The 26,819-nt window shown below is 49.6% G+C and overlaps 1 protein-coding gene and 1 long non-coding RNA gene across 4 annotated transcripts in view; both read left to right on the forward strand.

The window, feature by feature from the left end:
* Pepd (peptidase D) overlaps nucleotides 1-26,819 on the forward strand; it is a 115,917-nt gene that overhangs the window by 62,367 nt on the left and 26,731 nt on the right. The window lies entirely within an intron of this gene.
* On the forward strand, nucleotides 1,406-26,064 carry LOC144370832 (uncharacterized). The gene is made up of 2 exons (XR_013430814.1): nucleotides 1,406-23,052; nucleotides 23,527-26,064. It is a non-coding gene; the product is annotated as an uncharacterized LOC144370832 (long non-coding RNA).

The following is a 26,819-nucleotide window of genomic DNA, read 5'->3' on the forward strand; positions in this document are numbered from 1 at the left end:
AGGGTCCTCGTGTCTTCTCGAACCAGCCCCTCCAAGGTCTTGGCTTTGACTCTTGTGGGACTCTAGTTCAGAGTTCAGGTCCTGGATGATGCAAGACCCAGTGGTTTGTGGCCATAGCCTCCCTGATAGATCCGGAGACCTTTTGGTCATCCCTTGGGCCTTGAGTTTCTGTTATTAATCTGTTTGGGCTGCCATAACAAAATAGCACAGACTAGGGGTTTAAACAACAAAGTTATTACTCATGGTTCTGGGTTGGTGAGAATCCAAGATCAAGGTGGTGGCAGGGTTGGTTTCTTCTAAAGCCTCTCCCTCTGGCTTGCAGATGGCCACCTTCTCACCTTTGCCTCATGTGGCCTTACCTATGCATGCACATCCCTGGTGTCTCTGTATGATCAATTTCCTCTTATAAGACTTGAGTCAGATTGGATTAGGGCCCACCCTGGTGGCCTCAGTTTGGTCTAGGCACCTCCTTAAAGCCCGTCTTCAAATGCAATCATGGTCTGAGGTACTGGGGGCTGGGGCTCCCATGTGTGGACTTGAGGGGGACACAGTTCAGCCCGTAACAATGCCTCTGCTATCTGGAGAAGCGCAGCGTGGCCCCAGTCTGCTGGTTCACTCATGCTGACTCAGCGCTGCCTAACGTTCCAAGGGGTGGGCTGGCCTGGCCTCCGAGGGGGACAGACACATAGTGATAAATCATTATCCAGGAAAATAAGGTGACCCTCAAGCTGAGGCTAAGAGGGGACAAGGAGCCAGCTCAGGATCTGCCACATGTTAAGAAGGCACGTGGGAAAGGGCCCAGTGGGTGGGGTCCAATCGGTAGGAGAGGAGTGGGTGGCAGGACGGGGTTGCAGTGAGACTCCCCTCGGGCTGCTGTGAACTGGGTTGTGACCTGACCAGCCAAGGCTGTGGCTTTGGGTGGTGAGTCAGTGGAGGTGATGAAGGGAGGACCCTGTGCCTGGGCAAGGCTGGAGGACAAGGGTGGGTGGAGAGGGTGGTTAGAGCAGAACCGAGGGGACTTGTGGATGAGTGGATGTTGGGGTGAGGGAGGAGGAGTTGTGGTGATGGCTCCCAACTGTCAAGTGGCATTTGGCTGTGTAGACTGAGTCAGGCCTTTCCTGGGGAATGTGGCCTGTCCCCTGCCAGGGAGGCTGGTCCAGGAAGCCCCAGTGCTGAGTTGGTCTGCAGATTCTTTGTCTCCTGCCTCCTGCCTCATGGTCATTGTGTTTTCTGCTTAAACCACAGAGCTCTGCCCTCAGGCTGTACTTTTATGGGGCTCATGAATTTGGAGGAGGAGAGATCCCCAGGGCCCTGGTGCTGCACTTTCAGTCAGGGCCTGGCTGTGTTTCATGTTCCCCCCTAGGAGGGGGGGAGAGGGGGGAGGGGGAGAGAGAGGCAAGTCTTCTCACTCTGTGCCTGCCCTAGTCAGAGGGCATCTCTCTCAGTCCATTCATTTGTTCAACAAACATTTATTAAGCACCTACTGAATGTCAGACACTGTTCTGCACCCAGGAATGCAGCAGTGAAAGAAATGCTCCGTCTCCATTGAGCAAAGTTCTCTGGGTGGGAGCAGTGGGCAGCCCCAGAAGACATTGCCTGAGGCCAATGCCTGAGGCCCAGCCACACACAAGCCTCTGGTCTGGGCCTTTTGCATGTCTACAGTTAAATGAGGGTATGATCCATTTAATCTTCAAAGCAGCCCTCTTAGCCTAAGGACCACTATTAAGCTCCTTTTATGGGTGAGGAACAAAGAGACCGAACAGTTTTATCCAAGATCACACTGTGGGCTAGTGGAGGGGCCTGGTGGAAACCCTGACTGGTGACCCCAGAGCCTGCACTCCAGGCTGCCGCGGTGACCTCTGCCTGATGCAAGGGGACCTTCTTCTTTCAACCCGGTAGGTATCATGCACTGGGAAGATAAAGTTGTCTTTTGGGGTAGCTCAAGTTTAAAAGATATCTACAAAAAAGGACAAATACCTAATACATTATGAATTACTATGACATAGACCATAATGCCGGAGTCAGGGTAGAATCTGGCCAGTTCCAGGTAAGGAAGAAGGTATGAAGAGACTGCCTAAGAAGGGCAAGAGGCCCAACTCCCTGGGTCAAGGTCAAACTTAGCCAGGAAGCCAGGGAGCCATCCTCCAGCCCCCAGCCTTGATCTCTCTGTGGCCTTTCAGGACAGCAGGTCCAGAGCAAAGGTGCTGCGCTGTGCAGGGATGGGGAGGGGTCAGAAGGGTGGTAAGTGGGTAAAGGTCATGTGCAGGGATGCTCAGTGTCCCTGGAGGCCTGTCCTAACAGGTTCCAGACTTTCGACAGGGCAAGGCCTGGCACCCCGCAGGCATTCTGTAAATGCTCTAGAGTGAAGGGAAGGAGCAACACCAGCAGCCATTGGAGGTGGGAATGAGGACCCAGCACTCCACACCCATTCAGAGCAAGGTGGCAGTCACTCCAGGGCTGTGTTCTTCCAGAGGCCCAGCTTCCTGGGGATGTGGTCACCGACAGCCCCAAGGTTATCGAGGAATCGGGTCCCTGCCATTGGACTGACAGATAAAAGGACACATGTTGTTGTGTTGCAATGAGGCAATGTGGGGCAATTGTTCTCAGGTGGTCTTGAGGCCAGACAAAAGCCTATCTCACCGGAAGGATGTTAAATGCCAAGGCATTTTTCTGAAGATGCCATCTCAAGAGGTCTTGGGGAGCCAGGGCTGAGCTATTTGGCTTGATGGAAAGAGCAGAAACCAGACTCATTGTCCCTTTAAGACCAGGAGTGCCCGGTATCATTTCCAGATACCAAACATTTGGCCAAAACTGTCTAGGAATTACAACTAACCAGGGCTGTCCATTTCACGGAGCTCCAACTTAACCATTCTGTGGGTTTGCTGGATTACAGCAAAAACCTCGACTCTCTGCCTGCTGGGGGCCAGACAGGCTGATGGTGTCCACCATCCACCGCCCATGGCAAACAGGTCACTCACGTCCATTTTGGACCAACACATCTCGTTTGCAGCTTGCCCATGCTGGTCTGTTTTGTTGCAAACCCTTACTGAGTAATGACAGGTGCCAGTCCTGTCATCAGGAACTGCTAAAATGGGAACAGCTGCTTGTGAAGCTCTCAAGGGGAAACAAACCAAATATATAAGTAAAGTAAGCAACGTGTTGGATGGTGGCAAATGCAGGGGGGGGAAGAAGAAAGGTCAAAAGGGGACTCACTGGGTCCCCGTATGATTTGATTTGGGTGTTGTCAAAGGCCTTGTGTATTGGACTCAAGTGAGACTCTTAGGGAGTGAGGAGTCCTAGGTTATTGGAGAAAAGGAACAGCAAGGAGGCCCAAGTGGCAAGAGGACAGGGCAGGGGTGGGACATGCAGTTGGAGAGGTACAGGGCAAGTTGAGGAGGGGCACAGCCTGAAGTCTTGTGGAGGAGCAGTGGGCCAGCTGATTGGCAGGTTATCAGACCCAGGAGGGTTATGTGAGAAGAGTCAAGGGTATCACGGGCATTTCCAACTTGAGCAGCTGGAGAGAAAACTGGGAGAGGTGTCTCAGCCACTGGTGCCTGGGGAAGTTGAGGCAGCAGAGGGGAGACCAGAAGAGCATGTGGGGAAAGGTTCATGTCTAGCCAGGGTCACCCATCCTGTGGCACATCCCATCAAATGTCATTCATGGGTATTAGAAATGGCCCATTGCTATACTTTAGAAAAGCTGGTGTAAAATCATTACTTAAGAGCATTTTTTGGAATCCTGTCTTGTACAGTTTGACATTTGCTCCAGGGAGTTTATGAGAGGCATTATTCAAGGCACCTCTGAGGTTGTGATCTGATTTAATCATGGGTCAGGTTTATAGTCAGTGGGCCTTTCTCAAGGTGGCGACAGCCTGTTCTGGACAGTGCTGGGCTCAGGACCCACTTAAGGAACTGTGGTGGTCATCATTCACCTGGGGAGACTTCTTGGCTGAGGGCCCCTAAGAAGCTAAAACAAGTGGCCGGGCTCCTGAGGCATTGCCAGGTAGCCCTCACAGAAATGCCAGGGAGGCTTGGTGGGCACTCAAGCAGCGCACACAGGAGACCAGGCCCCCCACATTTCCCCTGCCCCTGTGCACAGGGGAGAAAGCCATTCTTCCACTCCCCTTTGCTTGGGGGGATTTAGAGAGTCCTTGCTTCCCAGGGTCCAGCCAGAAATCATGGCCATCAATAGCTGGGGCCCCTTGGCTTGGGTGCCCAGCCCAGAGGAGCTCTTTTCTTAGTATTCTAGGATTTGTATGGGGGCTGGGAGGCATAGTTGCTGTGCACCCCAAGGGCTGAGGGTGCCCGTGAGATGCCTTCAGGACGTGGGAGCCCTGGATGGCCACATCTTTCCCTCCTTGGAGAGGCACTTGGTGTGAACAGCCTGTGCCGAGCCTTCAGCACTCCAGGTCCTGTCCAGGTCCTGCCGGGGAGTGAAACCACACTTGGACCAGCTTGGATGAGTGCAGATCCCTCTCTGAGTCAAAAGCATTCCACTCACTCCTGATGTTTCTGTGCAGCCATGGGGACTGACCACTCCTCAGCCCCACAGTTGCCATGAGTTGTTCCTGAGGTGTCACACTTCTGCTCCAAGGAGGGCCACCAACGTGGGAAGGCATTTTCTAGGACAACTACCCCTGCTAGGATACTCTACCGGCCACAGATAGAGCCCTGCTGTCCCTACTCCATCACCCAGGAGCTGCTCCAATCCTGGACCTGTCTAGCTGGACAGAGCAAGAACTGGACATCAAGAAAACCTGGGACATAGAAGCCCTTGGCACTAAGGGCAAGGGAAACCTTTGGGTCTGCCTCTTCCCTTGATGTCATACAAGCTCTAGTTTAGCAACCGTTTGTGGGGCCCAGGACCAGAAGCAGCCTCTTTTACACTGGGCTGGGCAGGATTGCTGAATGGACATTGTGGGTCCTGAGAGAGCTGGGGTACAAAATTCTTCAGGGCTCAGAAAACAAGTGTGTGTCTTCACTCAGTGCTCAGCACCATGAGCCTTTCCCTGCCTGGTTCCTGGATGCTCCCCCACCTCAAGGGCTGATATCATCCTCGGGGACTGGCGCTTGGCAGAAGGTCAGACAGCAGGACTGAGAGGGTTATTACCAGCTATTCAAAGAATCACCCATTGCTTTAGTTCACTGTGTCTCATTCATGAGTCAGTTCACCACACTAGTATTCTTTTTTTTTTTTTTTTTAAATCCCTTTCCTTGGCTCTGCTGTGACTTGGCTATGGACTACCTGTGTATCAGACCCCATGCGTTACCAGGAATTTGCCGCCTCCATCAGTGAGATTACATGACCAGAATATGAGCAAACAGACCCTAGACCACAGGTCCAAAGCATTTTCGGAAATCATTGTCTGAGTCACTTCTGACACCGCCACCTGCCTGAAGATTCCCCCCTCACGCCCAGGTCACCGCCTGCTTACCTGTAGTGGGCAGTTTGGTTGGATTTATTCTGATGGCTCTTTGTACTTAGCTGTTGAGAAAGATATTTGTCATTTTGCTATAAAACATCAAACACATTATGACCTAAACGATTATGACAGCAGAGGCTTCAACTACAGTCTAGAATTTTAGCATTATTTATGATGCTTAGAGGTCTGGTGCCTACAGTGTCTCCTTAATCCTGTCTAAATCCGGAACACTGTCTCCCGGGCCTGGCCCTGGGTCTCCCAGGGCTGTTAATAACAGCTCCTCCAGGCGCCCTATTTGTGGATGGAAAATCCATCTGAGGCTTTTGCATCTCACGTGGCTGTTAAAAATTGACGTTTCTTTATTGATGTAACTGGTTCCTGCCAAATACTTGGGGACAAATAAAAGTGCCTGGACTCAGAGACAAGCAGAGAACCATTTGTTCGTAGACTTGCCGGCCAATTGATATTGGCAGTTAAGCAAGCTGTCGTTTAAAAGAATCTTGAAAAGAAGAAGTTGACTGTTGTGAGACAGGATCAGAGTACTATGACAAAACCAGATGACACCGCCTTTCCAAGGATCGGAGCCCAGGTGGCTGGGAGATGCGTCTCTTCTCCGGACTCCTGGCTGCGATCAGGAGGTGCTGGCTTTGCTCGGCCCCTGCTTCCCTCGTGTGTCTCTTCTTGTGGCCTCTGGATTTCCCACTTGCTCTTCTTTCTGCTGAAGATGCCGGAGTCTTCCCACAAGCCCCATCCTGTGGCCGTGTACCCCAGCACTGGCTTCTGCCTTGCCATGCTCCACATCCTCAGTCACTCAGGGAGGGGACTGCCACTGCACGGGCTGCCCTGCTCATCCTGCCATCACAGCTGAGCACTGGCACACAGTAGGTGTGCAATCGTGTTGACCTGACGGATGGTTGCAGTGGCCCCCAGGGCACCCACAGAGTGGGGGGGTGTGGGTACCCCAACCCCACTCTACCCAGGGAGCACTGGCCAGGTCCTTCTTTTCTCTTCACATCCAAACCAAGGTGGGGGGCTTCTGTAGTTTAGATATAGTTTGTCCCCTTCAAAACTCATGTTGAGGCAGTATTGAGAAGTATTGGGACCTTTAAGAGGGATTAATGCTTTTCTCCAGGGAATGAGTCAGGATGGGTACTTCTAGGGGGGTTGCTATAAAGCACACCTGCTGCCTCCCCTCACCCACTGCTGCACACACTTGCCACACTCTCACATGCTCCTGCCATGATGCCACCCACCATGTTATGACACAGCCTGAGGCCATCACCAGATGCAGCTGGCATACTTTTAGACTTGCAGAACTGTGAGCTAAATAAACTCTATAAATTTTCTGGTCTCAGGTGTTTTGCTATAGCAGCACAGAATAGACTAAGAGAAGGGCAGGGAAGTCAGAGGTAGCCTTGGGCTGGTTTAAACTCTGGCCCATCCTCACCTCCCTGAGCCCACACCGGCCTTTTGTCCCCCTTACTGCTTCCTGTAGGCAACCTTCCTCCTCCAAGCCCTCTCCACCTTCCTGTGACATTTGCAGAGTGAGTGTTCAGTGCTGGGTACCAGGAGGTGGGGGATCTGCCGAGAGGGACACCCGTGCCAACCAGCCTTAGACTAGCAAGCATCCTGTGTGGCTGGTGCCAGTGACCCAGCTGGGAACACGAAAGGGAACTGTTTGGAGATGCACTGGGTGTGAGCAGCCTGGGGCAGCTCTCTGCCTGCAGCCCTTGGAGATTCTGACCCTTGGAGATTCTGCTGCTGTGAGTGAGAACTGAGGGTCCTGCAAATAAGAGCTGAATTCACACAGCCTGATGTGACAGCAGCCACAGTAGCACTGCCATTCTCATTGCATTAGTGGGGCAACCAAGACCAGAGAGGTATGCTGCAAGATCCAGGGTAAGCTGTGCTCAGAACCAAGCAAGGAAGTCAGTTCTGGGGTGGCCCTCATACCCCAGCCAGGCCCGAACCTCATGGTTTTTCATTCTGTGCTCTGGCCAGGGTGAGGTTTGCCCATAACTTCCTCCCTTGTCTATAAACCGCCCCCCCACCCCGACCTCCTGACCACCTGTCCTTTCTGAGGGGCCCTGGCGGAAGTGACAAGGGAGGCAACCTGCTAAGTCACTCACCCTGGGGCCTCTACTTGGCTTCTAGATTCTGTTTTCCATCATGCTAATTACATTTATTATTCATAAACTGCTAAAACCGGCTTCTTGGGCCTCAGTGTTCCAAGCCCCCAGGCTGTCACAGCTGAGGCTCCTCTGTGTCGGGCTGGCCAAGGGTCCCCTGTGGTTTTGAGTCTGGATCAGACACTGGCACAGCCGAGGGGCCTTGGAGTTTGGAAATGAAAACAAAGGATTCCCCAGTGTGGTGGCTTTCCGGCAGCCTGGGGTGGCTGCTGCTTTTTTTTCTTCTGCCTGGAAATGCCGGCTGGACAAGGGAGGGTGGCCTCAGCCACCTCACTTGGCCTCTTCCTATCCGCTGTATGCTTTTGATCTTCCCGAGTCCTTGGGCCTGGACCTGCCCTGGGGCTCCATCACTGTGGAGGCTGATGTCTACTTCCTTTCCTTCTCTCTAGGCTGTCCGCAGATATTTTAGACTGTTCAGTAGTCGAAGGTTCCCAGTGTGCTGTCTTTATCCTTGGCTCTGTAAGCAGGGAGAACCCAGACCTGTGGAACCCAGCCATGCAAAGGCTGGACCTCGTGTGTGACTTGCTCGGCTTTCCTGCTGTTCCACCTGGATCATTTCTGGCCCTGTTCCCAAGGTTCAGTGACCACTCAGCGGGCACAACCTTTCCCAGCCACTTATGGACACCCCTTGCTAACCCCCATCCATGGTCAAATTCCATTTCTATGAAGTGTCCATCAGTAGGAAAATCTCGGATGTTCCCACCCCTGAGACCAAGGGAAGGCCAAATACACTGTCGTCCATTCGGTAGATGGCACATGGCAGGCAGCCCTCACCCCTGAGGAGCCACTCTGACTCCTTACACTTAGGCTCCAGCCTCCAGGTTCATACAGTGATGGTGTGAAGGTTTCCTCCCTGTCATGAGAAAAGCAGAAAACAAAGATGCAGTGATGGTTGCTGGAAAATGACAGGTAGCATCAAGCAAAGCCAAGCATCCCCTATCCAACGCCTCTGCAGTCCCACTAAGCATGAAGCAGATGATGTGCTCTGTCTGTGGTCCAGGAGAGGTCGGAAGCTGGGGGAAACCCAGCTGGTGGGCAGAGAGATGACAGTAGGTTCATACCGTGAGTACCACCAGGCAGATTGATTGAGCAGATTGTCGTGACACACAAGAACATTGCTGGATGAGTCTCACAATAACAGTGTAGACAATGCAGAATCAAGAAATCCGTAAGAATTTACACATTTTAAAATGTGTCATCTTGGGGCTGGACTTGTGGCTCAGTGGCAGAGCACTGGCCTCGAATGTGTGAGGCAACAGGTTCAATTCTCAGCACTACATATAAATAAATGAATAAATAAGGTCCATTAACATCTAAAAGAATATTTTAAAAAAAAGAATGTCATCCTATTTATAGATGAAGTTTTCAAACAGGAAAAAATGCTGATAAATGAGGAATAGGGAGAGTGGGCAGTGATGGAGCCCACTAAGAGACTAGAAGTCTTCCGGGTCTTGATCTGGGGGTATGTTGGTGGACCCCTGAGGTGTGTGCACTTTATGGGGTAAATGTTATATACCTCAAGAAATAGATTCAGGGCTGGGGTTGTGGTTCAGTGGTAGAGTGCTCATCTAGCATATGTGAGGCACTGGGTTCGATCCTCAGCAGCACATAAAAAAATAAACAAAGTACTGTGTCCATCTAGAACTAAAAAAAAAAAAAATTAAAAAAAAAAAGAAATAGATTCAAAGAAAAACTTCAAAGAAGAGCTACTACACTGAAAGTCTAGGCAGGAAGACCGCAGCATCTCTTATCCTGAGTGGTTCTCATAACTCCCAAATTTACCGGCTGACACCATGAAATGACCATTTGTGCGCTTTCTGAATTACTCCATTGCTGATGACAGAAAGAAAATGTAAAGTTAAATGCAATTTAGGGAAGTACCGCCTGGACTGTCTGTTAAGGCCAAGGCCTGAATATTGAGTCTATTAGAAGCAATTATAAAAGGGACAGTGCTTCTTAATGTTTCTCATTTGACAAGAAGGTTTTTAAATATGGGGCATTAGTTAATAAAAAATCCCCAGAAGCCCATTGTAATATATTACCTAATTCCTAACAGTTCAGAGCCACTGGAATAGGTAAAAAGGGGATGTAAAATTAATATATAGTTATTATTAAAATTGCCTTATAAATTAGTTAAGGCCCCTGGAGGCACAAAGTAGGCATCGTGATTCTAAGAGCGTCTCAAGGGCTTAGCTGTGCCCTGTGTGTTTGTGGAGCAGGAATGCCCCCTTAGAGGGCTGGGCCGAGCTCGGCTCTGTGGTTGGGAATGAAACACCTGCTCACACTGCAAGAGACAGGAGCCAGCGGAGCAGGCGGGCTCCAGACACTTCATAAAGAACCCTCTTCCTGGGTTATTGAAGTTTGGCGGGGGGGTGGTGGTGGCTGGTGCTTTGAGGCCTTACTGGGCATATTCTGTGCTGGAGACAAGAAAGACCAGATAGACAGCCCTATCCATGTGGGTTGGGAGCAACATGAAAACATCTGTGTAGTACCTGAGGTCCTGGGGACCAGCCAGTTTGTCCCAAGCCTGGTGGGGTAGAAACGATTGCTCTGTGGTGTTTTCACCCAAGAAAACCCAGCTGCAAGCAGGATGGGAGGGAAGGTCAGAGGGCAGGCGGGCAGGTTACTGTGGGCCAGCCACATCTGCAGGCTGCTTGAGCTGAGGGTGTTTCTGAGCAATATGTGTATGTGACTCAGGCTGTGTCACGGCCATCATCTCCAGGCTGTGCGTGCTGGGAGCCCAGGAGTCTGGCCTTCCCACCTTTGCTATGCAACTGTGCATTTAATTGGGGGATTTAGGAGCTGAGACTGGAAATCCATTCAGATCTGAGCTGTCTGCTGAATCTTAGTTTTCTGTCCAAGCAGGATTTGGCCAGAGTGATATTTTACCCAGTCTAAGTGATTTGCCTGTACCTGCTGCATCTGCTCACGGTGGCAGGCTAGTTTCCTGGAATGGCACAGTCCTCCCAGGAATAGAAGCTTCCTGCTGTCCTCCAGGGAGATAGCTATCTGGGGTCTTCCTGGTAGCAGCACCAGAGGCCCATTAGCCCTTTCATTTGGCCCTGCTTTAGTTCTACCCCATTCTGTCTGTGGCCCCCTCCACTGCAGTGGAAGCTGGGGCTGTCACTGCTGTTTCCCTAGGAGCGGGGAGCTCATTTGGCTTAGGTGAGTGGCCTTCAAGATACAGCATGAGTGCAGAGGGCAGCCAGAGGAAGCCGGTAAGGCTGTTGCCTCACCTCTCCAGCTCAGATTATGATAGGGATATCTCCTTGTGCAGACTGAAGTTTTGCCAAAGAATCTGATTCCAGAAGAGGAAGATACGTGAGCTTTCAAAGCAGAACTGAGCAGAAAGTTCTTGTGACTTGAATTCTCCAAAGCACACACCAAAGAGTCTGACCTATAGCCTGGCATGTGATGCATGCTTGTGATCCTGGCAACTCGGGAGGCTAATGTAGGAGGATCACAAGTTCAAGGCCAGCTTCAGCAACTTAGCAAGGCCCCGAGCAACTTAGTGAGACTGTCTCAAAATAAAAAACAAAAAGGGCTAGTGATGTGGCTCAGTGGTAAAGCACTTCTGAGTTCAACCCCCCCCCCCAAAAAAATCTTGCCTAGAGAGTTCCTTTCTGTGCCTACTGATGTAATATAGAGAAGGTCCAAGAACTCTAGGTAGAGGAAGGGGTGGGGCCTCACTGTCTTCCAAGAGTATGTCTTTCCTTGAGGTTTCTTCCTGGCCTCATTCATTAAGGGGCACCTATGACCCCTAAGCTCGTGACAACCCCTTTGGGTTTAATCTTCCAGTTCTGATCCTGAGCCCAGGAAGCAGAAGAGTAGTGGCACTTAGAGTCTGAACACCCGTCTCCAGGCAGAAATGTTACCAGATGGGTGTAAAGAGGGGCAGGTAGGAAAGTCTCTGAGGGTTGTGTCCCTCCTGGGAAGGATCTGTGCCCTGGTGGCAAAACACAGAGGTGCAAAGCAGATGGTTTAAGAAAATATCAAGAGCAGGGATTTCAAATGTCTTGGGCAGAACAAGGAGGGGGAAAGTGCTGTCCTGTTTTACATTCCCCTTTCTTGGGGACATTCCCCATGTGACTCCCAGGACTACACCTCAGTCCTGGCCTCTGGGAGGACCCAAGGCATTCAGACTTTGGATGATCTCAACCCCCTACCCCCACTCCAGGGAGGTTCCCCATGAGGAGTCAGCAAGAATTGAGTTTGGGTCATTGTTGGGGGTTTTTTGTTTGTTTTTGTCTGTGGTATTCGGGATTGAACCCAGGGATGCTCCACCACTGAGCTACATCCCTGTCCCTTCTTATTTTGAGACAGGGTCTTGCTAAGTTGCCCAGTCTAGTTTCCAGCTTGCAATCCTCCTGCCTCAGCCTCCCGAGTCACTGGCATTACAGGCATGCACCACCAGGCCTGGCTTGATTTGGCTATTTTTTAATTTGTCCACAACAGTGGTGTAGAAAACAGATCTAGTTGTGGTTCCCTCCAGCCAGGCAGAAGGATTTTCAAGGCACTCCCGGTGGGCGGCAGATGGTGTGCACTCGCGACCCCTTGTGGCAGCTTCGCAGAGTTGTTCTGGATCTCAGAGTGCTTAGGAGTGTGGGCTGTGTCCCTGGTAGCTAGTGAGGCAAGTCTGGGTCCAGGGGAGCTGTTTGGTCTTTGACAGGTAGCTTTCATTTCTTTTAAAAAACATTTTTAAATGAAAATGGCTTTAATCTGATACAAAAATAATACCTATGCCAGTAGGATACTCAGTACAGAATATTATAAACAAGATATGGGGGACAGGATGGCAAGGGGGGGAGAAGTCAATGGTGTCAATGGTGCAGAGGCTCACTCACCCCTGTTGCTTTAGCCAATAGGCTCCGGATCTCTCTGGGGTACAGATAGACAGACTTTGATGTGCTGAATCACACTGGGTGGGGGTTGTTCCTCATTTTTGCAGTGGAAACCTCTTCCGTCAGTGAACTGGGACACACTGTGGGGCTCCAGCCATAATCCACCCCCACAGTCCTTAACCGGACAGCCAGATGGTTCTTGGCCTCTCTGTATGACACTCTGATGATCAGCCTTATCTGGCCATCCCTAAAGGGATATTTAACTGATCATCTCTTTGGGACAAATTCCTGCAAATGGAATTGCTGGAGGAAATGTTGAAGCACAAAGCCAATCTGCCTTCTTAAAAATGTTGTTCTCCCTTCTCAACTGCAACTGGCATGGATGTACTCCATACTTCCTGGGGATTTTCTCACTTAATCCTTGGAGGGGCACATAGCATCCTTTCCACCTTTGTAGGATAGGCCACAAAGGTTCCGCAGACCCCACAGCAGACAGATGGGCCTTGGAGGAGCCAGGTGGTCTCTCTCTCTCTCTCTCTCAAAACCATACTCTCACTCTCAGAGCCATCATGCTGGACAGCCAATGAGTGTTCATGTGTCCACGGGGCCTCAAGGTTAGCTATGTTGTTTCTGGGATTATTCCAATCTGATAAGGACAAAGTACTATCCCATCTTTTTGGGTGCTTCTATGATTACTGGGAAGGTTAAACTTTTGCCAGCATTTCTTGGGCATTTGTCATTGTGGCCTGTCTCTTCTTTGCCCCATTTGCTGTGGGGACATTTGTGCTTGACTTACTAATCACAAGAACACTCTGTAGTAGGGCTCATGTTATTATTCTATATGTTGAAAATAGTTTTCCCAGAGAGATATACAGAAATTTTAAATGTAAGTAGTCAAATTGGTTCTTTCCTATATAGTTTATATCTTTGCATAATTATCATTTCTGTTGTCTCAATACATTTCAACTATTTACATGTGTTTTCCTCTGTCTATAATTTTATTTATGGTTTTTAAAAAACTTTCTGCATAATTATGAAATACTTCAAATACTGGTACATATAGGATCATAACATATCCATGCATCTACATGCTTGTCTTTTCTTTATATTTACCTCTCCATCTAAAATGCATTTAAGATAAGTGTGGAAGCAAGAATCCTGATTTTTCTGCTCCCCTAACTCTGCAGAATGTCTAGCCAACTCATTGCTTTAGAATAATGTCTTTGCCTCATTGGTTTAAAATTCTACTTTTTCTGGGCTGGGGATGTGGCTCAAGCAGTACCGCGCTTGCCTAGCATGCGTGCGACCCAGGTTCGATCCTCAGCACCACATACAAACAAAGATGTTGTGTCTGCCAAAAACTAAAAAATAAATATTAAAAAATTCTCCTTCCCTCCCCCCTCCCCCCATCTCTCACTCTCTTTTTTAAAAAATTCTACTTTTTCCATATTCTAGATTTCTATGTATATTTAGTCAGCATAGGGTAGCATTTGTTGCTGTAACAACAAAAACCCAATTCTTGGTTGTTTAGTTAAAAAAAAGAAGCCTTATTTCTTGGAAATGTTGCAGTTTGAGGCTGGCACGTGGCACTACTGGGGAGCAGTGACTCAGGGCTGCTTCCGTTGCCTGATTTCCCCCTCTTAGAAGGGAGAGAAACATGGAAAACTCATACCTACTCGTAAAAGCCAAGGTCTAGAAACAGCACATGTCACTTCCCTTCATATTCCTTTTAGGGGGAAGACAGTCACATGTTCACAACCTAAAGCCAGGAGGCCGAGAAATGTGCCCAGAAAGAGGAAATAGAGTGGGGAGCTTATGGCCACATCTCCACTGAGCTACTCTTGGACAGGTGGAGTTCAGGGGGTGTATATGAGTGTGAACTTTCTCTTTTAATCATTATTCAAATTGGGTCTTTCTGTCATCAGTTACCCTTTCCTCTCATACTTACTGAGGACCTACTGTGTGCCCATCACCATGCTCATCTTTGAGTACCAGACGACTTGGGCCTCTTGCCAGGAGTTCCTTCAAGACTGGTTGGGAAAGGAGGCAGCACTGTTTTAGGCCACATGCCTGACTGAAAGCTCTGTGGGACAGGAGTGAGGGCAGAGCCATCTATGAAGAGCAGCAGGTGGTGATGGGAAGGAAAGCCACCTGAGAGAACCCAGGGAGGTTCCTAGAGTGGGAGGTCAGGCCCTGCGTGTGGATGCAGGTCGTGATGATGGTGCCTTCCTCCTGACTCCTGAAGCCCCTCAGGAGGGCTGCTAGTGCTGAGAATACAACAAGACCCCTCCAGCCACCACCTCCTGGGTGGACAGTTGGGCCAGGAGGGGATCTGGTTAAAGCCAGCAGATGGAGGAGGGAGGGGAGCAGCAGGGAGGGACACGGTAACCATGGAAAGAAGAGACCTGATGGGGTGCTGGCAACGGCTGGGCTTGGGGTAGGGGCTGGGGTACATTCCAGAAGGGAGAGCTCAGGGCACACGAGATGCGTACATGGATGCCTGGGTTCCCCACCTGTGCCCAGCACAGCTGATGAGAAAGCATGGCTTCCCTAGGTTGACTCTGTCTTCCTTGTCCTCTGACCCTCTTTGGCAGTCTGTGAATTTTCTGACTTTTGGTGGGGGATGATGGCTTCTATGGGTCATCCTGGTGAGGTGCGGCAGAGAGTATGCAGGCCAGGGTGGAGAGGCTCAGGACTCCTACCTCATGGCTAGACAGGAGGGCCTTCCCAAGCCGTATCCCTCTCCCCTTGTAGAGGGAGGCTTATGGGGGCCCCCAGGGTGAGTCCCAATGAGTGGACATTGAGTAGACCTCTGCCAAGTGCCCTCATTGCCATCAGACCAGGAGATGGGGTTTCTCATGTGGGAGGAATCCTGTAGTTGGTCTGCTGGCTTTGTGTTGAGGAGGGCTAATACCGTAAAAAGAAAAGAGTCTTTAACTTTGCATCAATAGGTAAAGAATAATCAAAATATAATTAAAAGCATGAATTCTTCTAATTATTGTCCTTGTATAATACGTATTTAGTAACAAGACATCTGCAAAGGCTTCCTTTTGAATACATCCAGAAACAAGAGAGGGTAGCATTTTAATTAAAAATGGATTATTTCAAAAACAGTTTAATCATCCTGTCATCAAAGGACTTAGATCTTATTAATTAGCTATTGATAAGTAGGTTTAGGTTGCCCAAATTTAAATTCATGGGGATTGTTGTTGGCATCCCCTTGAGCAGTACTTTTCAGACACTCCCCCCACCCCCGACCGTGTGTGGGATGTCAGCAGGAGAGAGATTGAGGGTACGTGGTCTGAAATCACTTCTTTCATCCTCTGTGGACCCCGAGTGGACATCCTGCTGCAGGTGGGGACAGATGGGGAACACTGGTAGCTGTCTCCCCTGCCCCACCTCTGTGCTTTGGAATGAGAGGGTCCTGAGACCCCAGAAGATGATGTCCTTCCTTCTGATTGGCCCTCCTGACAGGTCACTGAGGGAGCACAGTTGCAGAACGTGCTGGAATATGCTAGCCAGGCAAACCCCTGGGTCCACCTGGCCCTGGCGATAACACCTTCTCTTCAGGGCTGATCTTTCTGTAGGGGCAGCGTGAGCACAACCCCCATTTATCATCTTAAGTGGATAAAGACTTTCAAAGTGATAAATAGTATTCATGGTGTTCCTTCAGCCAAGTGTGGCTAAACTAATGCTCAGAGTTGTGAATGGGGATGGGAAGGCTCATTAGAAGAGGGGGCCCTTGACAGTTCACGCCTCATAGCTGACAAGCCGCTTCGAAATGCAGCCACAAGCAGGATAGAGAGGATCCTTCCCACCAAGGACCCGCAGAGGCTAGCCCTGCCAGAGCGGATCTTGGCCTCCCTCCTCTGGGGGTTGGACTCTGTCACGGGCTTTTTGGTTCGTGCATGCTTAGAAGAACCTTCTCAAAGAGGAAACAAATCTCTTTCCTAGGTACCTGGGTCTCACCCTCCTGGCCAAGTAGCCATGGTTCTTGCTTCTTGCAGGTGGCCAGGGATCCAGGCTGCCAGGAACACACCTCTTCCTGGGTCCCTCCAACCTGGAGGTGGCCCACCTGCCTGCTGCACACTCACCACTGGGTTGCTACTTGGTCCCAGGTGGGCAGACCTTGTGCTCAGAGCCCTGTGCTTGCACCACCTCCTGGGTTAGTGTCTGCAGGCCTCCCGGCGATAGCACCTGCCACTTCTCTCGCCCCTTCACTTCCTTCAGTGGAGGGCAGCTGGTAGAGAAGCAGAGGACAGGGACCCAGAAGACAGATCAAAGTGTGCTGAGGCTCAGAGCTGGGGCTCAGCATGGGGAGGGCAAGACTGTACTTCAGAAAGGCATTAATCTAAAATGGTTTTTTCCTGGGATAGTTATTTCTGAAATGACACATTTGTGAAATATTTTAAGATTGGAAAGCTGAGAAAGGAATCCGATATTTAGAAACAGCGTATCACTGGAACCTTTTTAAATGAAATAAACATCCTAGATGGATTCAAAAAGCAAAGCATTTTCTTTCCCTAAAAGGGTAATTTGGGGCTTCTGTCCTGCCCGTTCTAGGTGGGATGCGGGGCCCTTGTCTCCTGTAGGGTCAGTATTTAGAGAACATCTGTTTGGCAAAAGACAGGTTTCCTTTGTTTTGTTTGTTTGTGGTGCTGGGGATTGAACCTAGGTTTCATTTCGTCTACCCAAAGATAGCACGTGGAGCCTCCAAAGACCTCCCACCCCTAGGCAGAGTGCAGAACGACCTGGCACAAAGGGTGCTTTGTAACGGGGCCTTCATCTTGAAGCCTCCAGGAGAGTCGGTGCCCTGGCCAGGCTTCATCTAATGACCCAGCCTCAGGATTAGCTGTTAAATAAAGCCGGTGGAAGCGTTGCCAAGTGAGACTCCTGCCAGCATTCTGGACCTCAGGGACACGCCTGTGCTAAGCCTGCACTGTCAGCCAAGCAGAGCATCCTCAAGGGGCTTGGTTACCTTCCTATCCAAAGCCCTTAGCTGCCAGGTTTACAGGACCCGGCATTGTTCCCTCACACCTTAGCACCTGAGGTTCTAAGGGGTCTATTTGCTCATTTTTCCGTGGGTCCTGGTGTTCCCAGGCTGAGCCAGGGAACAGAGAGGCCCGGTCACAGGGAAGAACTTGGGTTCTATTTGAGGTCTTCCTGCTAACTGCTGAATGGGAACTTGGGGAGGTTCCAGACCAAAGTTCTCCCATCCAGAGCTAGAAACCAGGCTTTTCCTCCAGCAATCTTTAGAACAGAATTTTTTTTATCATCAGCCATTTATACAGCACTTTCACGATTTCAGCCAAATCCATAGCCCACTTTGCTATTACCTGCTTTCTTGTTTTCTTTAAATTGATTCCTTTTTCCCCCCACTTTAAATGTTTCAGAAGAAAGCTTTTTATCTCTGCCATAAGTGAAACTCTTCAGTATAATTTGCCAGTTTAAATGGAAGGTAGCACTTTAAAATAAATTAAAAAATAAGATAACTCTGTTGATCCACATGATGTCATCTCATGGGCTCTTATCATGCTTTGGGAAATACTGGCTAAAAAAAAAATCCCCTTCCTCCCTCCCTGACTCTCCAGAAACCTCCCCATATTCCTAGCATCCCTTGTGGCGTCGTGGCCGGGGCACAGCCATCTCTTAGAGATAAAATGGCCTCTGCATTGGATTAAACTAGGATTCTATTCTTCTATGGAGAGCCTTTCGTACCCTGGACATGTGGTTTGAGCCCCCCTGGATGATTCATCTGGTGGTCTGCCCCAACTTAAAAGGGGAAGATTGTGTTTCAGGCTAAGAAGGATGTTATTGCTGAAGTCAGCATGACTAGTGCAAGGTAGGGTCAGAGGTAAGCAGACTTTTACCCCAGAGTCAGAGGACTCTCAGCAGATTTACTTGTATTTGCATACCTCTTCCAGGACTTTCCAAAGCTGGGGCACTTTCTCTCTTGCTCAGTCCCCAACTGAGTCTGGACTCACAGGCCTAGAACTTCCCACTTGAGCCATGTGCTGTGAGTTTCTTCTGTGTGTTGTCTCTCTCCCGGGAACCCTCCTGTGTACCTGTCCCAGAGAGACACTCTACCTTTCCTTTCTGAGAATCAGCAAAGAAAGTACCAAAGAGGGTCAGAATGCAGAAAGAGTAGAACTCGACCTGAAAGCCCCAGTGAGGGCAGGGGACAGTCCCTGCACAAGCGCAGACTGCAGGTGGAGGCCCTAACGGTCCCACATATAAAGAATTAATCTTTCAACAAGATGGCACTGCAGGCCAGCGTGTGGGCGACAGTTAGTGAAAGAAGATGAAATGGAGCTCTGCCTCTTGACCTCCATTACAGTCAGTTCAAGACTGATTGATAAAGTAAGTGTGAAAACCGTCCACAGAAGATGTCAGGGTTTATTTAATCCTGGGGATGGGGAAGGGCTTCTTAAATATTATGCCAAAGGAAGAAGCCATAAAGAACAAACTTTAACACATCGGACCAATAAAAATGTAAATTATCTGTCCAGAAATGCCATAAAGAAAATTAAAGAGCAAAGGGGAAAACTTGTTATACAGATGATAGTCAAAACCACTGCCCAGTATCCTTCAAATATAAATACCTTAAGGATCAATAAGAAAAAGATGAGCATTCACATTTTTCAAAAAGGAACAAGCCATTTAGAAAGGAAGAAAAATATGAGAAATAAGCACATAAGCTCATTCAAACTTGCCAGTCCATCAATGAAACTTGGAAATACTTGGTATTTGCCTACAAGATTCCTAGTCTTGTGGGCAGACAGGCTCTGAGGTGCCCTGCTCAGGACCCTGAAAATCCTGATGAGTGTCCAGGGTTCATTTTGCAGAACTTTCCCTGAGACTGAGAAATGCGCATGTGCTCAGAATTTCTTCTAGGAATTTTGTCTAAGAATAGTGAAAAGGCATATGGCCATGAGCGTCCATCATAACAGAGGTGGAAGTAACCTAGATATCTGCCAGTGGGAAGCTGGTTAAGTAAATTATAGCCGTGGTACTCCCAGCTGTACATTCAAAATTAGTTATTCAATTACTCAATAAAAACATACTGAAAACCTCCTGTGTGCCAAGCTCTAATCTGAGCTCTGGAGGATACTACAGTGAACAAAACAGATAAAACTCCAGCCTAGTGTCAGCAAGGAAAGGATGGATGGATTGGTGGTAGGATAGATAAATGGATAAGTAGATTGATAGATGATAGAGATGGATGGGTGGGTAGGTGAATGGATGGATGGATGGATGGATGGATGTGTGGGTCAAAGGAAAAACAAGATTCTCTTTATCCAGGGACTCAAGACAGGCCTTTCTGAGAAGGAATTGTTTAAGGAGAGACTTGAAGGAGGAGAGAGAAAGCAAACTGATTTCTGGGTGGATATTCCAAGGGGAGAGATTGGGTCTCATCCAAGGCCCTGAGGCAAGAGCTTGCCTGGAAGGTCAGGCATGGTGAGAAGGTGGACTATCCAGACCAGATGAGATGGAGAGTAAGAGACAGGCAGGCTGCTGATGGGAGGCCAGGATGGGTGTGAGCAGGGTGGTCCTTTAATTGTAGAAGGATCCTTTTGCTGAACATGTTCTTTAAGGGACAGAGGCTGATGCTGGGAGGCCAGCCAGATCACTGTCACCATTGACCAGGCAAGAGAAGCCAGGGGCCTGCACCAGGGAGGGAGAAGTGGCAGCAGGGAAAAGTCATCCCATTCTAGATATTGTGACAGCATTAAAAATACAAATAGTATACAGTTGCCTCCTGACAAGGCTCACACTCTTGCTTAGCAATAACCTCAGTGGACAGCCTGCCCTCATCCAGGACTGGGTGGAGCTGTTGGTCCTTGCAAATCTGTCACAGCTCAGCTTGGGCCCCATGCATAGGTGTGAAGTGGAAGAAGGACGTAAATGAAGGGGTGACTACTCAGAAAGTCTCGTGAGCTGTCTCCACTGCAGCGGGACCCACACCCAATCCTGCGACCTGCCATTTGCTCAGCAGAGATGCACACACACCAGCCCCCAGAAGATCAGGCAAGAACTTCCTCAGCAGCATTATTGTAATAGCTATGGCGTGGAAACAGCCTGCTGTTCACTGATAGAATAATAGAAAAATACACGGGACTTTACTCACTCACTGGACACAACCCAATAACTAGAACAAGGGAATGACCAGCCCCCACCACCTGCATGGGTCTCATGCCCGATGCTGAGCCGCAGAAGACACCAGACATAAAAAGAACATATTGCCGGATCCCATTTACAGAAAGTTCCAAAATAGACAAAACTAATCTATGGTATTAGAAGTCACCCATGGAGAAGAAGGACCAGTGGGGACAGGTAGGGTGTACACGGGTGTGCTCAGTTTGTGCTTTCCTTTCCTGAGCATATATCATATTTAAGTAAAAAAGTGACTTAAAAAAAAAGTTTAGAGCTTTTAAAATCTGTGTTTATGTTAAAAAAAAAATGCCTGGAAGCATGTTCAAGAAAATATTTGATAGAGGTTATCACTGGGTGATAAGATTAAGCGTTATTTTTTTCATGTGTATTTCTAAGGATCCTTGTGTAAGAATTTCTTAGATCTCTTCCATATACATATTTACATAACTTATTAGGAGTCTACCATGACCAGGGCTCTGTCGACTAAGGAGATCAATTTTTTTTCCAATAACTCATACTGCGTAAGTCAGAAACTCAGTGTAATCAAGCATGTCAAGAATAAAGGGGAAGATTTGTTAATTGAATGTCATGTTATGTCCTCAGTTATGCTTAATACAAGATAGGCAATTTAGAATTCCCAATTATCCAATTAAAATGCTAATTATCTTGTACCTTGATAAGGCCTCTCTAGAAGAGAGGGCGAGCTGACGTTCTCTGTCGCTGCATGTCTCCCTGTCTTTTTCTGTGACTGCTGCAGTCTTTGATGCTGCCCTTACCTCCGGTGCATAGGTCCTTCCCTTGCAAGACCCCTCATCCCAGGGGCCTTTCCTGGAGCCTCAGCCATTGCTTTCCAGCAGCCCACCCAGGTCCCTGGGTGGAGCCATTTGTCCTTGCAGACCTGTTTCAGCTCAGCCTAGGACCCATGCACAGCTAAGGGTGGGTCAGGGCCCTGGAAGGTGTTTGCCACAGTTATCATCCACCACAGGACTTAACAGAGCACCCAGCCTTTCCCTGCTTGATTTCCTTCAGTCCTCAAAGTTAGGCCCAAGGAAGGTGCCATTTTAGCCCTTACCTACGGAACCAAAGCTTCAGAAGCATCTGTGTGGAGACCTTAAGGTTTGCAGTGAGAAACCCTGCCGTGTGTGATGGCTGAGCACTATAATACCAGTTGCTTGGGATGCAGAGGCAGGAGGATCATAAATTTGAGGCCAGCCTGGACAACTTAAGCAAGACCCTATCCCAAGATAAAATAAAAGGAGTTGGGGATCTAGCTTAGTGATAGAGCACTTGCCTAGCACTCTTATACCTAGGGAGACCCTGGGCTCAACCCCCATTTGCCCAAAAAAGAAAAATAAAAAACCCTGAATGGACTCTTAAGCTCAAACCCAGATTCAGTGGCCTCCCTGAGCATCATTTCTCTGTGCTGTGGTTTCCTCATCTGTGAAGTAGAACAAAGTCTCCTTCCACAAAGGATTGTGCCAAGTGCTTCAGCTGGCTCTTTGCTCTTTCTCACTGGAGTGGCTGCATGACCTTCCCCAGGTCCCAGCCTGAGTAGGCAGCAGAGCCTGGACTGGAGTCTGCAGGAGTCCCAGGTTCCAAGCACCCTTGCTCCTCAAGTGCAGTCCCTGAGGTTGCAGGCACTGCTAGAGGGGCCCAGCAGGAGCTGAGGAGTTGGGCAAATGGCCTGGGCAGGTGGCCGGGCCCAAAGAGTCTGTTTTCATCAGGTTGGTGGGCTCACATACTCTGAGACTGGACTGGCCAGGCCTTTGGGAGGTGTTTCCCTGGCAAGCAGTCTCAACCCAAGAGCCAAGACTGGTGTCGGGGGGCTCTGGGAGGGAATGAGGAGGCTTGGGAAGCACTGGGCAACAAAGAAACCTGCAGAAGGCGGAGGCATCACCACAGCCGTTCCAGATCGCCCGTGCCCTTCTTGATGGTACCACTTTGGTACCAGTTGTATTGAGAAGCTGTCTGGCCCTCTGGTATGCTGGTTTTAGTCCAATGTTTAATAAGCCAGGCCCTTCCTGGTGATGTACCACGTGAATGCCACTTGCTCATTTAAAACACAAATATAGTCTGGGCAGTGGCTCATCCCTAACCTTCTCTGTGTCTATCCTTACCTAGGGCTTGGGAAAGGGGAGGACAAAGGAAGAACCCTGATTCACCTGTCCCAGTGCCTGCCCTTCACAAGGCCCACAGAAAATTCATTCTAACAGAACTGGGCCCCCCTTAAAGTGTTTAGGCAGATCCATGAACCAGTGGCTGGACCCACCCAGTGACTACAGGGTGGGTAGGGGCCCTGTTGCCAGGAGCCTTCTGATGACCCATTGTTCATCCCAGAAGAAGCCAAGCAGCTTCCACCCTTCCCCTGAGAGTTCAAGGATGATTTGGTTCGTGCCTACGGTTCCACGTGAGAGAAGTTTCCTGCCGCCTACTCCACTGATGCCTGTGAGTTTGGCTCCGAGTCTCACCCTGGGAAAGCAGGAGAGGTGCCTGTTGGCCTGAGATGACTGTCAGGGCTCCTCTCTGCAGAACTGCCTTTCTCTCACGCTGAAAGAGAATTTCCTTTAGTAAGTGGATAGATCTTCAAAAGGTGTATTGCAATTGTGCTCATGTAGACCTGGAAAATGTCATTGTCACTAATTAAAATAAATGTGAATTACAAGTCACTTGGTACTGAGACAGTTGTACCCGACACTGGGAATAGGGACTTTGCACTTCCTTCCCCTCCCACTTTTTATACACTCAAGACCTCCATCAATCCCTGAGGAGGCAAGACTCCTATATCAGTTTTCCCTGAGGGCAGAGGCAGCCATAAAGGGACAGCAGGCAAAGATGCCACTTGTCAAGCAGGAAGCCCACGTGTGTGTGTGTGAGTCCCAGGGCTGGTGCAAGGACACACCTTTGCATTCTGTCATGCAGGTGCCCTGGAGATGCTGCCTGTGCTTGTCCTGCACGAGGCCTGTGGACTCTTGGGAGGACTTGGCTGTGCTGGACCATGCTGGAATGGACGCCCAGGCCACGGGTCTATGCAGGTTCTGTTTGGTTTTCAAGGAGTAGCCAAAGAGTGCTGAGATGCCAGTGACTTTCTGTCCACCTGCGGTTAGGATCCCTCTTCTGTAGATTCCCTTTGAGGCCTCTGAACAATGACAATGATATCCGCATAAAGTGTTCATCGTGTACCAAGGGACATTCTACATATTCCATATGAATTAAGACATTTAATTGTCACAGCAACTGTGTAAGGGAAGTGGCATTACCAACCCCTTATTACGGTGAGGAAACTGAGGCATGGAAGGAGGCCGTACAGCCGGCAAGTGACTGAGCTGGGGTTTGGCTTCTGAGTCAGTGTTGGGCAGAGCCCTGAGATGCTAGGTGTGTGGGGCCAAGGACGAGGACTGAAGGTCCGGAGTTGGGTGGGGAGCTCCTCAGCCCCCATCCTCTGGCCTCTACTCACCTGAATAAGCCTTTGTCCAGATTACCACCCTCCTAAGTGTCTTTTGGCCACGTGGGCTCCACCACCCCTACCCAGCTTCCCTGCCATAGGCCTATTTCTGTCACTCTTTACCTCTTGGGGCCTGAGGAATGATGTGGCCAAAGCTGCCCCTCCTTACCCTACCCCCACTGACCTCCTTGGCCCCAGCTACCGATGCTCACAGCCTGTGCTAATAGCTTGATAGGCACTTGCTTCCTAGGGCAGCCATTTTGCTGTTATCTGGGGCAACTAATGTGTTTTAAGGGACTGTGGCTTATCTTCTTGTTAGTTGATAAAACCTCTGAGGGCACGAGCTGGGCTTTGTGCCCAGGAACTATCCACCAGAGGGATTTATGGATCCCTGGGGGGAAGCCCAGCAAGGCTTTCCCTGGAGACATGGTTTCTGCAGATGTGGGCCTGAGTATTTGCTGTTCTTGTCCCATTAGTCATCTCCAGGCACTGACAAATGGTCCTGCCCCCCTCTGTCACTGCAGTAACTCCATCTACCTCGTTATTCACAGCGCCAATTCTCCCAGGTTACTTAAGGGTTCTCATTTATGCTCAGATACAAAGCATCTTCTACCCAAGTCTTGCCTGAGAGAAATTTATAGACAATGATGTTGGTGGAACGGGCACGCAGGGAAGAGCTTCAGGGACGCAGAGCAGCGGGATGTCTGGTTAGCTGGGACACGGGCAGATGTCCCCCCTGCTTATCAGGAAGTCCCCCTGCTTCTGGGGAAGGCTGTGTTGACCCAGGAACCTGGTCTGGGTTCCCCCTAAGCCCTTCTTCCAGGTGAGCAGGAGGGAGCAGGGGTGGCTGGGCTCAGCCTAGTGTTTGTGCTGCACGTGCGAATTGCAGATTGATAGAAAGAGCAGGTGGAGGTGGTCATGGGGGATGGCAGTGCTCCTGCCTGACTTGCTGTCTGCTGTCCTCTGACAGATCATTCAATTTTACCAGTTTTGCTCTGATTCCTCATAAAATCTGCCTGTGTTTTTTATGCTGTCCTCTTAGGTCTTAATTATCTTATATGCATGGAAAGTCTCCACCAGATATGCTGTTATTCAAAGTCCTTAGGAGGTCTCAGCCTGCTGTTTGTTGTATCTGAAAACACTGCATGGTGTATGGGGGGAGGGTTTGCAGGTACGTAGGTGTGACATGTCTGTAGTGTGTGTGTATGTGGTGTGTGTGGCCACCTGCACTTTGTGCATGATGTTGTCATTGTTCAGAGGCCTCAAAAGGAGTCTATAAAGGGCTGTCCTGCTTGGTTTGTGTTGGCTCCTGCTGGGAGCTCCTGGTACCACAGCCAGGGACCAAGGGTTTTGTTAATTTCTAGCTTGGGGGTTTCTAAACTATGCACATGCAAACTGGAAACCCGTGGTGCACAGACCGGTGCTTATGAATCTTGAGATGCTTGGTGTTCATCTAGAGCCCAGCAGGCTTCTTTGGTTGCTGGTAAATTTTTTCCAAGTTTCCCTTTTCTTTGTGGGTTCATGTTATGAGGTGTCCCCCAAATCTCTTGTGTCTCTGCAGGAATATTCAGAGATGAAATGATTGAGCTGTGAGAGCTGCAACCTAATCAGTCCATCCTACTTTGAATGGACTGGGTGGTAGCTATAGGCAGATGGGGTGTGGCTACAAGAGGTGGTCACTGGGGGTGTGCTCTGGAAGGATGGGCTTCCCTGTGGCTTCTCCCCACCTTTACTTCCTACTTCCTGATCCTGCCATGAGGGAGCAGCCCTCCACTGACCCCTCTGTCGTGATGTGCTGCCTCACCTTGGGCCCAGATTAATGGAGCCAGCCATCTGTGGACTGAGACCTCTGATAGTGTGAGCACCAAATGAACTTTTCCTGCTCTAACTTGTTCTCACTGGGTATTTTGGTCATGGCAACACAAAAGCCAACTAAAATAGTGCATCACTATAGCAGTCCCTGCTTTGTGTGCTGGGGGCCGGGGGGTGTCTCAGGTCCATTCCTTTCATCAAAACTGACTTTCTGGCCTCTCCTTCCTTCCTCAATTATGAGATCTGCTCTGCTATTGCGTTTTATGGCACCCTTCTGAGTGTTAGAGGTGAGAGTGTTTCTCGCTGCTCCTCTGCCATCATTAAAATGCAGCCGCGGACCTGGACCAGTCAGTAGTTACCCCTCTAGCTGAGTCAGCTAGATGCCCCCTTGTCTGTCTCACAGTTGGCCAGATTTTCTGTGAAGATATAAAGGGGACTTTATCAGGTGTCCTCTGGCCACTGTAGCATATGAGCCATCAGTGGGAAGTTGGGTCAGTCCGTTCTTGCTCCCAGCCACCCCAGCTCCACTAGCTGAGCTCAGACCGAGCTGCACAGAGCCTCCAGGTCAGGCCTGTGGCCCGAGTTTGGAGCATCTGGTCTCCAGTCCTCACCTTGAAATTATTAGAAGTGTGTCCCACTTTTCCCCATGGTCCCCGGCACCACCACCCCAGCCCTAGCACTCAAGTATCTTTATGCATTGACAGTCCAGGCTCAGAATCTGCAGGAAATGGAGCTGGCCCTATTTTATCCACCTGTCAGAGCTTCAGTGTGTCCTCAAGTCCTGTCAGAAAAGATCACTGAGAACAAAATTAGGTGCCGAAGTCCAGTGTGAAGAACAGAGTCCTTGGGGCAGAGTGAATGTCAGCATGGGGCCTCTCTCTTCTCCTTTGGCTCTTCCTGGCAGGTGTGTGGAACTGTCAGTGTTCCTGCAACAGCGTCGAGTGTCGGGCTGCAGTTA

This window comes from Ictidomys tridecemlineatus, chromosome 15 (genome assembly GCF_052094955.1).
Source record: "Ictidomys tridecemlineatus isolate mIctTri1 chromosome 15, mIctTri1.hap1, whole genome shotgun sequence".
Taxonomy (NCBI): domain Eukaryota; kingdom Metazoa; phylum Chordata; class Mammalia; order Rodentia; family Sciuridae; genus Ictidomys; species Ictidomys tridecemlineatus.